The sequence below is a fragment of the Anomalospiza imberbis genome, chromosome 32 (assembly GCF_031753505.1).
Source record: "Anomalospiza imberbis isolate Cuckoo-Finch-1a 21T00152 chromosome 32, ASM3175350v1, whole genome shotgun sequence".
In the NCBI taxonomy this organism is placed as follows: domain Eukaryota; kingdom Metazoa; phylum Chordata; class Aves; order Passeriformes; family Viduidae; genus Anomalospiza; species Anomalospiza imberbis.
In genome coordinates this window covers 1,223,982-1,237,902 of record NC_089712.1, presented here as the reverse complement: position 1 = coordinate 1,237,902, position 13,921 = coordinate 1,223,982, and the positions used below count along the sequence as shown (strand labels likewise).

Sequence of the window (13,921 nt, the reverse complement as noted above, 5' to 3'; positions counted from 1 at the left end):
CTAGAGGAAAGGTGCCAGGACAGACAGGTCTGGCTGGCTTGGCCTAAGGGTGGCCACCTTTCATCTTCTTCCAGAACACTTGGATTTTGTGCTTTTCTTTCCTATAGGAAAAAACCATCCATCCTGACCAGGCACCCATGGCCAAAATTAGGATTCCACCTCCAAAACTCCGTACATCCAAGGATTGCTCCCCAGTGAAAGCAGCCAGGACTTAAAGGTCTGGATGCCCTTGGCCTCTAGGGAGCTGCTTCTCACCTGCCTTGAAACACTGGGGCTTGATGCTTTCCTTCCTGTGGAAAAAAGCCGTCCTTCTTCTCATGGTGTCCATGGTCAAAATTGAGATTCCTCCTCCCAGATTCCATATATCCAACGATCCTTTCATGATAAAAGCTGCCAAGACAAGCAGGTCTGGCCGGCTTGGCCTCCCAGGAGCCACCTCTCTCCTCTTCTGCCTTTGAAACACTTGGGCTCTGTTCTTTCCTTCCTACGGAAAAGAACCGTCCTTCTTATCTATGCAGAAATGGCCAAAATTGGGGTTCCACCTCCAAAATTCCCTATACCCAAGGGTTGCTTTCAGAAAAAGCTACCAGTACAGAGAGGTCTGGCTGCCTTAGTCCTCTGGTGGCCATCTACCCTTCAAACACCGGTGTTCCATGCTTTCCTTCCTATGGAAAAGAACTGTCCTCCACTCGCAGGTGTCCATGTCTGAAACTGGGATTCCACCTCTAACATTCTGTATATCCAAGGGTTGCTTCCAGCCAAAATCTGCCAGTACCGTCAAGTCTGGCTGGCCTTGGCCTCTGGTGGCTGCCCCTGCCACACTGGGGCTCGGTTCTTTCCTTCCCATGGAGATCATTGTGACACTGTGGGGACCTCATGGAACCAAGGGGATCATTGTGGCACCACTGGAGCCCATGGAACCAAGGGGCCATGGTGACACAGCGGGGCTTCATGGACCCAGAGACCATTATGACTCTGTGGGGCCTGATGGAACCATGGAGGCCATTCTGACCCTTCAGGGACTCGTGTCACTAAGGGGGCATTGTGACACCTCAGGGTCTCATGGAAGCAAGGGACCATTGGGACACTGTGGGGCCTCATGGAACCGAGGGAACATGGAACAGGTCTGGCTGGCTTGGCCTCCCAGGGCCACCTGACAGGTCTGGCTGATGTTGGAATGTTAAGGGCTGCCTCTCATCAGCTCCTGGAGCACTGGGGCTCTGTGCTTTCCTTGCCATGGAAAAGGACTGTCCCTCTTTTCAGATGCCCATTGCCAAAATTGGTATCCTCCCTAAAAAATATCCTCTATGCAAAGGTATCTCTCAGAAAAACCTGCGAACTCTGGCTGGCCTTGGCCTCCAGGGGTCACCTCTCATCTGCCCCTGAAACAGAGGGTTCTGTTCCTTCCTTCCTATGGATAAAATACAGCCTTCTTGCCAAAGACCATGGCAAAAATTAGACTTTGGCCTCCCAAATTCCGTATATCCAAGGATTGTGCCCAGACAAAAGTAGCCAGGACAGACAGGTCAGGCTGGCCCTGATCTCTGGTGATTTTCTTAGATTATGAGCTGAATGTTTTCACTTGAAAACATCCTGGAGAGGGCCCGGAGATCTTGCAAGCTGGGGTTTTGGGGCCTTGGGCACATGACCACTACATATGGACAAAGAAGCTCTGTGCTCTGTGCTGTTGTGGTGGTTTTGCATCATGGAAGTGATGTTCTGAGAGAAGCTGCTAGCAGTTTCCTTGGTGTCCGACAAAAAAAAACAATAAGTAATTAGCTTTGAGAGCTGACAATCTGTTAAACCACTAAGGAAACTGCACACGCCTCTGTGAAGACACAAGTTAAAGATGGAGAAGCCTGGCTGGGTCTGTTTCCCTTCTGGCCAGCAAAGAGGTGACCAGGCCGGCCCAGCCCCGTCTCAGCCAGGCCAGGCCGGGCGGCTCCTGCCGTGGGGCTGGGCCCCTTCCCAGGGAGCCGCCAGGCCCCATCGGCTGCCGGGCAGGGCAGGGGAGGCCGCGGGGCCGAGGCCGGGCCGGGCCGTGGCTGCGGTTGCTGACATCTGGCCGCTACCGAGCCCTGCCCCGCCGCCAGCCCGGGCCCAGCCAGGATCCGCCGGGCCCCAGGAGCAGCCCCGGGCCGGGCCGGCTCGGCCAAGGTTCTGCCGCCCTTGGGGTTCGCCCGCAACCAGCGGGCAGGGGAGGAGAAGCCATGGGCCCCGGCCGTGCTGCTGCTGTGCTCTGGCCTGGCTGCTGAGATCCTGGCCCTGCCCCAGCGCGGCCCAGCCTGACACAGCCCCAGCGCAGCCGCTGCAGAAACCTCCATGGTAAAACAGCTCCGGCCGCAAGTACCGAGCCCAGCCGGGGTCACGGAACCATCTGCAGGCCCCGGCTGAGATATTGACTCTTCCAGTGCTTCCATCCTCCCTCGAGTGAGAGAAAAGGACAAAGTGCAGGCACACAGAGGGGCAACATGAAGACACCGAGGTCAGTGAAGAGGAAGTTGAGTCCCAGATGGGAGGGATGAGGAGATGCCTTGATCTTGGGGCTGAAATCCTCTGGTAACGCTATGGAGAAGGATGTAATTGATACATCAGACTCTCTTTTTCCCTATAACACATTGAAAAGAATTGGCAGATGACTTGTTCAGCAAAGGCCTCCATGCTAATGTAAGGAAATGTTGAAGTAGCTGTGATCCCATGAGAAGTTTGAACAATGAAAGACAGCAGAGTGATGAGAACCTATGCCCCCAGGGAGAGACGAAGACCTCTGTTTCCAGAGATGAAGATGATTTCAGAAATAAGTGAAGAGAACCTTTGCTCTTAAACAGCTCATCTGTAAACTAATACCTCATAAGTTGGCATGGCCCATAAACACAGCTGTGGGAAAAGCTGTGAAAAATGGGAGGGACTTCACCATTGCAGGCAGCTGCTTTTCATGGAAATGAAAAGCCATGAGATAACTGTTTTCTTGTGGAGAAGTCCACATAACATTTACAACAGGAACTTCTCTCCCTAAGTGAACTGAAGAAAGACTATTCTAGAGGTGGAAAGCTGACTGAAAATTTTAGGTTTTGTCTCTTTACATTGTCAGGTTGTATGGAGAGAGGAAGTGTTCGGAAAGTTTTGTTCTGATTCTTATTACTCTTTATTCTACTTACTATAAATAAACTTTTCTTTATACCCTTTTAAAGTTTTGAGCCCACTTTGCCTTTCTCCTAATCTTATCTCAGAGCAAGAAATTAGTAAGTATATTCTAGTGAGTGCCCTGGTAATTAGCCAACACTGAACCCACCACAGTAATTAACACATTTGCCAAGAAATCTCAAATTGGAGAAGCAAAGCCAATACAAAATCTTCCTGATGAACTGCCTCAGACAAGAGGGAAATCAAGGCACAGCCATGGTTTCTCAGGATTTGTTTGTTCCTCATGAGCCCCGTGGTGCATTTGGAGCTGAGCCCTTGAACCTCAGGGCCCGAGAGGAGATTGCACAAAACTTTCCAGGAGCCAAAGTCAGAAGAAAACCCCAAAGTGTCTCAAAGCATAAATGGGACCACTGAGGTCCATCCCCAACACAGGCTCCTCATGGACTCCTTGGAGGAGAGAACAGGAGGCCAGGATGGCACAAAAACTTCATGGCTGGAGCTGTGCCAGGAGGCCCCAGTGCCTCAGGACAAGGTGTCTCCTGACAGCCCTTGGTGGCACAGACCCTGCTGTGCCCCAGGGCACCAAGACTTGGCTTCTCTTTGTCCCCACCTGTCATCGGTGCCTCCAGTTCTCTGCTCTGCCTGGGGCCTGGGGACACTTTCTCAGTCGTGTCCCTCAGTGGGACCCATTGTCAGGGTCCGCAAATGCATGCAGGGTCCCTGATAGGTTCTTTTTGGAGATCTCAAAGCACAAAAGACACAGCAGGGGACACAACACTTTGCTTAAACAAAAATGCACTTTTATTTAGTGCCAACAACTGCGATAGTGGGAGAGAAATAAAGAGATAGAGTGAAAGATAGAGAAAGAGGGGAAGGGGATTATAGCTACCAGTCTGAAGAGACGAGGCCCTCGGAGCTTGACGAGATGCTCATAGGCTGTCTTCTCCAGGTGGGGTCCGGACAAAGTCCTCAAAACTCCTTCAGTCTTTTATAGGGTTCCTCAAAGCGGGTGGCATCTGGCCAAAGCGGCGCTACACGGTGGGTGTGGACTCGTTGTTTTGGGAACCAGTTGTAACCGTCGCGTCGGTGCAGGACCAAGAGTACAGGACCAAAGGTACAGGACGAACTGATTAGGGCTCAGTCCACCATGACCAGTCCATTGTTCTCGCACTGAGTTCCCATGGCATCGCATACCAGTCCTTAAGGCTTGGCAGACTTTCCACCTCAGCCAGGCTAGAGCTACTTTCAGGGTCTGGGGTCTCAGTCCTTGGAGACAGTCGTGAGGCATACATGAGGGATTTTCAGACAGACCCTGACAACTGTCTGCATCTTCAAACACCTTGGCTACAGCAGCAGGAGTTCCTTTCACAGCTGTGAACAGCAGCCTGAACTTTGCAGCCCCAGCAGAGCTGCAAAGCCCCTCTGTCCGTCCCCAGTCACTCTTGTATCACCTTTCTACTGAAATGAGCTTTGGGTGAACTCTGCCCAGGTTGGCATCCCTCTGCTCCTGGCAGGAAATGGATACTTCAAACAATTTGTATTAGTTCCACGGAGGAGTTTGGGAAACTCCTGTTCTCCCTTAGCAAGAAAAAAGTCTTGGTTTTGTTTTAAAACAAAAGCTTATTTCAAGCTCACTTTGGAAGTGACTGAGTTTCTCTCGGTGGACATCATTTTAACACTTAGAAACAATGAAAATGTTGGGTTTGTTCTAAAGTAACAGCTTATTTCAAGCTCATTTCTGAAAGAACTGAGTTTCTCTGTGCTTTTAATTAAACCACCGAGAAACAGAATGTATGGAAGTAATTAACATTTATCAGGACCAGTAAGTATTGGGGTAAAAAGAGTAAAGCGTTGACAGTATTCTTTATGAAAACATTCTCTAAATTCAGTGTCTTAGACAAGAAAGAAAAAACCTCATCTCCAGTCTCCCGTGCACCTGCTGTCACAGCAGATCCTCCCCTCTGCCACAGTCTGCAGGCACTGATGTGCCTGTTCCACTCCCCTTCCCACAGAAACCCACAGCAATCTCTTGTCCCCAGGGGATCAGGCTGGAGCAGTGGCTGAAGGAGAAAATAGTATGTCTTTGTTGGGCAGCAGTAAGTTGAGTCTTTTGGGAAAAGGCACAGTTGGTGATGCACTAATTCAGAGCAATCCGTATTTTGCATTTGACATGGGAGAAACTCCTCAGACAGCCACCAGAAATAATACTTGCTTAATAGTAGTTATTAGGTGGTTGACAGTTTTCCATTTATATTTTTGCTTTTAGATGAAGTCTGATTTGTTGAAGGATTTGGTGTTTGGAGCTTTGAAGCAAAACATTTTTGTTTAAGATATGATAGACATTTTACATTTTTTTTTATAACATGTTTCTGGGCTCCTGTGTAGAGATAAGAACATAAAAGCCTTGATAAAAATACTTACGAAATTGGCCTGAAATACTTCTTTCCTAGTGTTTTGATGATAGGAGCAATATTCACGTGTTCTAAACAACTCACGTTGGAGGTTGTGAGGTACCAGATGCTACACAAAGAAAAAGCTCTTTCTAGAAAACTGATTATCTGAAGGGGGGAGGCAGGGGAAGGGAAGGCAACGAAAGTGACCTCAGTGCCTTGCCCATCAAGTTTGTCAGGAATGTGGGGCCATCCCAGATCTATTATACCTACCAAGGTGCAGGCCTGTGGATCCCACTTCTTTGTTTTACATCCTAATTTCTCTTCCCTGTGTTCCTGCACTGGAAGGAGCAGACACACAAAATCAGAGAACAAGCCCTGAGCAGGGAACAAAGAGCAGCTCTTGAGGCTAATTCGTCTGGGTCTCACTGCGATCAGCTTTTGGTGCTGATGCAGAGCTTTTCATACACAAGGGCTTTTCAAAGGTTGGAGATGCAAATAGGTAGAATGTCTTCCTCAATGCGCCTGCAGCCTTTGAACTGCCCCTGACAAGAACAGCCCAGGAACGGCCCCGCCCAGTGCGGCTGGGCGCGCGCGGGCCCGAGCGCAGCGCCCCCCTCAGGCCGCGCGCCGCCGGCGCAGCCGCGGCCGTTGCGCCGGGGCCGTTGTGGCGACAGCCGGCGAGCGGCGCCATGGCGGAGCTGCCGCTGCCCGCCGGGCTCAGAGCCAGCGCCTTCCCCGCCAAGCTGTGGCGCCTGGCGAACAGCCCCCGCGTCCGCTCCGTGCGCTGGGACAGCCGGGCCCGGGGGCTGCTCATCCACCGCTCCCTCTTCGAGCGGGAGCTGCTCAGCCCGGGCGACGCCCGGGGCCCGGCCCCGCACACCTTCAGGGCCACGCAGTTCCGCAGCTTCGTGCGCCAGCTCTACCGCTACGGCTTCCGCAGGGTGCCGGGCCGGGTTGGCTCAGCTGCGCCGGGCGATGCCGGGGCTTGGCTCCACTACGGCAACCCCTGCTTTCGCCGCGACCGCCCCGACCTCCTGCTCCGCATCAGGCGCCGGAGCGCGGCCAACAGGCAGCGGCCGGCGGCGGGGCGGGAGGGCCGCAGGCGCCCGCCCCGCGGCTCCCAGCAGCTCCCCGGGGCGCGGCCGCTGCCGCACGGGCGGGACGGGCGCAGTCGCTTCCAGCCGCTCTCCAGGGAGCGGCCGCCGCTGCCGCCCGGGCGCCCGCCCAGCGGCTTCCTGCTGCTGCACAGGGAGCGGACGCTGCCGGACGGGCGGGAGCTGCGCAGCCCCCGGCCTGGCCGCTTCCAGCCGCCCCCCGGGCAGCGGCCGCTGCTCGCCCGGCGCCCGCCCTGCGGCTTCCACCTGCTGCACAGGGACCGGCCGGTGCCGGCCCGGCGGGAGGGACCGAGCCGCTTCCAGGAGCTCTATGGGGAGCGGCCGCCCCCCGCCGAGCGAGAGCTGCTACGGATCCCGCCCTGCGGCTTCTTCGGTTTCTACGGGGAGCCGCTGCTGCCGCTCGGGCGGGAGGGGCCTCGCAGCTGCTTCCAGCAGCTCTACGGGGGGCAGCTGCCTCCGATCGACCGGGAGGTGCTCAGGATCCAGCCCTGCAGCTTCCAGCAGCTCCACAGGGAGCAGCAGCCCCCAGCCTACGACCCGCGAGGTAGGAAAAGAGTTGTAGCCTTGCTTTTCCCCAAAAGGTCATGAAAAGTGACTGTTTGAAGTATTTTTCCACAAGGCTCTGTCCTTCTCGGCCCAAAATTCTCAAGCTTATTTAGAAGGGGCACCTAGAAAGGCAAAAGATTCTCTGCCTGGTTTTCCTGCCTGCTTCCTGTGATGGTTGATCCAAGGCAGCAACAGAGATCAGTGTCCCAGAGCCACATTGTGGAGTGTGACCAATGTCTTTGGATTCTTGCAGCCACCTCGGGCACTTCAGCCCCCAGCGCTCCACCTGGCAGTGCAGGTTGTGCAGCATCGACGGCCTCCGGCTCAGCCTGGAATGCACCTGGTGAAGAGCAATTGCCGCCAGTGGATCTTGGCTTTGCCGTCGAGCAAATGATCCGGGAGATCAGGAGATCCCTGCCTGAAAGGTCTCCCTCTGCTCAGGTAACCCATTGGAGGGGAATGGAAGAGGCTGGGCTGAGAGCTTTTGAACGCTGTTACATGGAGAAGGAGAGTAACCGTATCCTTGATGTGATTCCAGCAAAATACTGAATCATCTTTAGTTTTCTTTTTTTCTATTGTTCTTTCAAGGGCAATATGAATGTTGCCCCTGAGTCTTCAGGAGGGGAGCCTGTGAACGGGGCTGCAGCAGAGGAAACTTCATCTGGCACCGAGAGCTGCGAGAACAGTTCCCCAGAGCCCGAGGAGCCTGGTAAGGACAGAGCCCCCGTTGGTTTAGAGAGGTGTGAGACGGCTGCTCTGAGCCTGCCTCTGGCAGGAAGGGAGACGAGAAGAGTTGAGTTCTTGTCTGCAGGGTTGGTGCTTCCTGGTGCCTTTAGTTCAAAGGCACATGCACAACCTGCCCGAGCCCTGCCCTCCAGGCTTCGCCAGAGGCTTGGGCACTGAGTCCTCTGCTGTGGCAAGAGAGCAGGGAATAAACCTGACCTTGTGGGAGTTGTGCCACCAAGCTGGGTGTCCCAGTCTGGTTGATACCTCAGCCCCCAGCAGCCTTCAGCCATTTCAGTGAGGACTGTGGTCTCTCTGTCACTGGGACTGTCTGTGTTTCAAGCTCTCGTGGGTGCCATTTGCACTGTGGGTGCTGAGACTTTATTAGGATACTTAAATACTTTACACAGTTCCGTTTTGACAACTTGGAAGGATCCCTGTTCTTTATAGAGCAGGCTTCAAATTGCCAAGTGAGAGTCTGCCTTTCAGGCCATCTTTTAATGTCCCTGATAGAAGGACAATTGGTGCTCAAGGGGCGCTTGAACAAGGGCCAGTATTGTCTCAGTGTTCCCTTTGCTTCCCAGATCCCATGTGATCAACGTGTCCAGGAGGGCTGCCCTGTGCGCCAGGAAGAGACAGAGGGAGAGCCTGTGACCACTGGGCAGGTAGAATTCCTCTGTCTCTAGTTATATTTATAGATGTGTATAGTTATATTTATTGATATATGTAGTTGTATTTGTAGGTTTATGTAGTTATATTTATCTATCTACATAGACAGAGATTTGTCTAGTTAATTTATTTTTAGTTTTAGGTGTATATATTTATATTTTTAGATGTGCAGTTATAGTTGTAGATGTCCATAGTTGCCTTTATACATGCATATATTTACATTTACATATATATAGTTTTATTTGTAGATAGGCATATTTGTATTGATATATGGGGGTTTAGTTACATAGATTGATATCTGTATAGGTGTAGGCCTCTTTTTAACCTCTTCCCCTGCTCTTCTTCCTCCCTCACCTCTTGCTTTTCCCCCGTGCCCCCTGTGTCCCCTCTCCCTGTGCTGGGTCCGAGCTGGCGGCCGGGCCGGGCGGAGCAGCAGTTCCAGCCCCGGGTGTCCCTGGAGCGGTGGGAGCTGCCGGTGGCCCCAGGCACTGTCCCCTGAGGAGCTGCTGAAGGACGGTGAGACTGAGGGGGCTGAGGGGGCGGTGACGCTGAAGGGACGGTGACCCTGAGGTGCTGCTGGGGCTGAGGGCTGTGGGGCAGCCGAGGGCGATGGTGGCACTGAGGTGACAGGGAAGTGGCACAGGCCGAGGGGTGGCGGGTCTAGGGGGACGGGATGGGTCAGAAGGGACTGAGGGGCTGAGAGGACTGTGAGGGGCTGAAGAAACTGAAGGGGGCTGGGGGTTTGCCGAGAGCATGGCGGGGCTGAGGGGATGGAGGGGGCCGGCAGGGAGCACAGAGGGCTCCGGGACTGCAGCTCTGCCAGGCCTTGGAACCAGTTGCAGAGCCTCCGCTTTTGCCACAGCTGCAGTGGAGACCTTGAGGACAGCCGGAGACTGACGGGAGCCAGCAGGGAGAAGCTGAAGGCCAGCAGCAAGAGCAGGGAACGGGGACCTGCTGCTGCCACGCTGGAGAGAGCCCGGGTGAGGCCCCAGGGCCGGGGAGGCAGGGTGGGGCTGAGGGTGGCGTGGGCTGTGGCCGTGGGCACTGCCCGGCGGGGCAGCAGCGGGCCCTGCCCGTGCTGGGGCTGCTCAGCGCAGCTGCCCCGGCCGGCACAGGGGCTGTCCTTGGGCAAGGCAGCTGTGCCAGCAGGGCCCGGGAGCTGTGCCGGCTGTGCCGGGCTGCCGGGGCTGCGGGACAGTCCCGCCGCGGCTGCGCTCACCACAGCCTGGCCCGCTCGGCTGCTTTTTCTTTCTAACCCTCCTGGGGAGGCTCTGAGATCTTCCCTTCCCTGATGGAAGTGCAGCTGCTGCCAAGGAAAACGTCCCCATACTGACTCAGTGCTCCCTTTGCTTCCCAGCTGTGCCATCTGCCGTCCCTGTCCAGGAGAGCTGCTCTGCACGGGAGGAAGAGCCCGAGGGAGAGGCTTTGAAGATGGGGCAGCTGGGATCCCTCTGCTTGCTGTTCTGTTTAAAGTTATGTTGCAGTTGTGTTTGTATTGATGCAGTTGGATGGGTATTTACCTTAGTACAGTGATATTTGTATATTTATAGACTGGATTGGTTTATATATCTAATCTATTGATATATATATATGTATGTATGTCTGTTGTATGTAGCATGTGATGTTTATATTTACATCTGTAGACTGTTGTATGTGCATTTATATATATGTGCATGTACATATGTATTTAATTTTATTTTAAGATGTATGGAGGGCATTGTTGTATAAGTCTATTGATTGAATTCTTAGTGTAGGGCTATTTAGAGAGGGTATGCATATTTCTGTATTTCTATATGGGCTCTACACTTGTAGAAATTTGTAATAAATTAAGTTGTTAAATGTAATTGATCTTTGTGTATAGTGAGTTGCTGTAGAGGTTGGCAATAAATTAAGTTTTATTAACTGAAGTTGGTATTTGTATATTTTTACCTAGACTGGTTGTAATAATCTAATAAATTCCTGGTTTTAACCTAAATTGAGATTTGTATAGTTCTGTATTGTCAGTGTGGGTGTAGCAATTTGTAATAAATGACATTTTCCAATGGATGAAACGGATTCTCGTGTGTTTGTTGATCAGCAGTGCGGCTGTAGCAATCTGCAGGAAATGCCATTTGTCAACTGCAGTGGGTGTTTTGTGATTTGTGCCACCCAAAGCCAGGAGCAGATGTAAATGCAGGAGGATTTTGGCCATGAAAATCTCCAGCCATGCCCAGCACATGCCCCACTTGCACTCAGGCTGGGCAAGGGAAGGGCAGATTTGGGATGGCAGCAGAGCCACACGTTGGCTCAGAACTCGCTGCAAAGGCCTGCTGAGGAGACTCCGGGACTCCACTGGGAGTAGAACTCCGAGCAGGAGCCACCCTGGCAGCAGAAATCATTCACCATGAAAAAAAGAGAGCAAATGTGGCAAAGCAGATGTGGGGATGCTCTGTGAGTCTGATAAAATGCTCTCAATCACTGCTGCCTAGGCATGTCTCCTGCAAAAATATTCTGTTAAAAACTGAACACCTCCCATGAAAGATAGATTGTGCTTTCCCCTTTCACTTACCTTGCTGTGTGAGTGGAGACACTCTGTCCTTCTCACTGAGAATTTGTGCCCCTCAGCACCTGACATTAACTCAAAGATTATGTACTACCACTTGGCACCATAAAGGAAAAGAGCCCTGCCCTCGTGACAGTGTTTGCAAACTCTTCCCTCCTCCTGTCCCCACATGTCCCAAACGGAACCATCCCCTTGCTGTCCAAACTGTGCCTGGGGTGACTGAGGGCTCCAGGAGCTCAGGAGGGTGCAAGAGCACTGCAGGTGGAAGCATTTGCAAAGCTTCCTGAGCATCAGTAAACTCTGGCTTTGCCAGGCTTCCCCTGGAATGTTGTCCTACTCAAGAATGACCTTGGAGGACACTGTGCCTCCAGCTCACTCAAGTAAAGTTTGTTTTCTTCAAGGCTTGAATAGAGGAAAATGAAAATTGTGATTGCTAGAGTGAAATTTGGGGTTTGGTGCAGCTGGGTTTGCTCCATTCTTTATTGTGGAAAGCAGGGTAAAAGCTTTACATTCCCAGCAGAAGCTGACTACCAGCCCACACAGACCTGAATGAGGCTGAGGTGTGCTTGCTGCACGCTGGTCCAAGGGAAAAGCTGGACCCAAGTCCCCTTTTATTGCAGATGGAGCCTGTCTATACTGTTGTCTCCAGGGCTGTCTGTGGTAAGACACGGCAATCCAGCCGGGAGCTGTGGCTATGAGAGTTCCAACAGCAACCTGCTTCTCCAGAGTGAGGGACGAGGTCAGCCCGAAAGCCTGAAAGGTGTTCTGGGTACTGGAGGAGGCCAGGCTGTCCTTGTGCAGGGATGGCCTTCAAGGGGGACCTCACACCTTGTGCTGCTGACAGAGGGCAGCTGGTGGCCTTCCACAAAATGCTTCTTTTGTCCAGCTCTTTGAAATGTCCAGCCAGCAACAATTCCTGCTGCTCACACCAGCCCCTTTCCACACCAGGAGGATTTTTTTTTGTGTAAGCAGCCTGAGAGCTCAGTGGCAGGAGAATAAAATACTCAGCTGAGTGTTATCAACTCTCTGCCAGAAGCTGCATCCTCAGCCCCTTATCTCTTCAGTTGTCTCAGACATGGAGGAAGCAGCAGGAAATCACTGATCCTGGAAGGGAAAGCAGAAGGAGGAGTGTTGCCTTGATTTCTCAGGATTTTCTAAAGCCTTCTGAGTTTACATTCTTGTAGAGAATTTTCTCAGGCAACTTGCTGTAAACAACCTCTTGTTTTGCATTCCTTCATAGAGGCAGAGAAATTTGATAGACTGGTAGTTTGTCCAGTGTCGTTGGAGAGGTGGCACATTCACCCTCCAATCCACTGGCACCTTTTGAAAACTAGAAATGATTGGAGTCAGAAGAAATAAATTAGTCTCTTCATTGTGACCAAAGCTGAGTGCAACATTTTTCCTTGTGTCCTCGGGTGACAGAGGAGAGGCAGTGGCTGCTCCCTGGGGCCTTGGGAGCAGTGAGAGCCATCCAAAATAGGATCTCTGATGGGCTGTGGAGATAAGAGTGACCAGCCAGCAATGCTCTGTGTGAGACTGGAGCCATCTGTGAATGTGAGCATGGAAAGCTGACCTTGCAAAACAGAGAAAAAGGGGTCCTTGGGTTATTTGCCACAGCTTGGAGGGGCTCTGAGTCACCTGCTCCAGTGGAAGGCGTCCCTGCCCGTGGCAGACGGGGCTGGATCTAGAGGGTCTTTAAGGTCCCTTCCAACTCAAGCCCCTCTGTGAGTCTGAATTACAAACCCACGATGACAAAGAGAACTCAGCAAACCTGGGTCCCGCTACATTATTGGAGGCTGCCGTAGTCACTTGTGTCACCTGGAGACTGGTTTGTATCTGGAGGAATTTTCATGGTCCCACAGTATTTAGGTGTGACAATCCTGGTTTAGGACCCCAAAAGATGCCAGAAGAGATTATTTGCAAGCAGAGAATTGGTTAAGCTGCCTGTGAACCTGATGGGAGAAGTGTACTCATGTTATTGCAGTGTTTTTGCTGTACAGGTAATATTTAGTTTCCATTTGGAATCTGCAATGTTCTTGCACAATGCTTGTATATGCATAAATACTGGCTGTAAATCCTAATTCCATCTTCACGCAAGGATGTGTAATCCATCAGGAATATCTAACACAGAGCCATATTAGCTTTGGCCTTGATGGTACGGGTTGCTTAAAGTGTGTGATGGGTAATGGAAGCTCTAACAAATATCCCTCTTGTTAATTTGTGTTGGGGAAGATGAAAGAGGAAAACCTTATAAATATGATTGCCTGGCAAAAGATTTGGAAAATCCAGACATTGAGATGAGAACTAGATTTGAAATAACAAACCTTGACTACTGAATAACTAGAAAACAATAGTATAGCCAGGTTGAAAGCAATCCCCCCTTCTGATTAAACAATGCCCTTTACCTGCAGATAGGTCCAAAGGTCAAATGGAATGCTCTGTCTCACCCCCAATGTATGGTTCATCCCACACCTGTGATCCTCCCCTGAAGCATCAGGTATCTGGGACCCCATTGGCCCAAGTCCTGTTCCAGCCCACCTTGCAGCCCCCTGATAAGGTGTGCCCAAGGGACTGGACGCTCTCTTGGACCTTCCCCTGGGACCCTCACCTGGAACCCTCGCTCCCTCTCTTTCCCTCTCCCTCTCTCCCTGGGCCTGCCACGAGTTGCTCCTGGCAACTCCAAACAGGGCCTTTCATCCCTTTTAATAAACCACATCTTCTAAGACCTGACTTCAGAGATCTCTCATCCATCCAAACCGTCCTGGAGACCCACGCTCGCTACAAATTTG

The 13,921-nt window shown here is 52.1% G+C and overlaps 2 long non-coding RNA genes across 2 annotated transcripts; both read left to right on the top strand.

Annotated features, from left to right (window-relative positions):
* The first annotated feature begins 7,510 nt into the window (after window positions 1-7,510).
* LOC137463942 (uncharacterized) lies at window positions 7,511-8,587 on the top strand. The gene is made up of 3 exons (XR_010994031.1): window positions 7,511-7,639; window positions 7,787-7,907; window positions 8,506-8,587. It is a non-coding gene; the product is annotated as an uncharacterized lncRNA (long non-coding RNA).
* A 333-nt stretch (window positions 8,588-8,920) lies between these two features.
* On the top strand, window positions 8,921-10,063 carry LOC137463930 (uncharacterized). Its single transcript, XR_010994019.1, has 3 exons — window positions 8,921-9,106; window positions 9,453-9,570; window positions 9,948-10,063. It is a non-coding gene; the product is annotated as an uncharacterized lncRNA (long non-coding RNA).
* The last annotated feature ends 3,858 nt before the right edge of the window (window positions 10,064-13,921 follow it).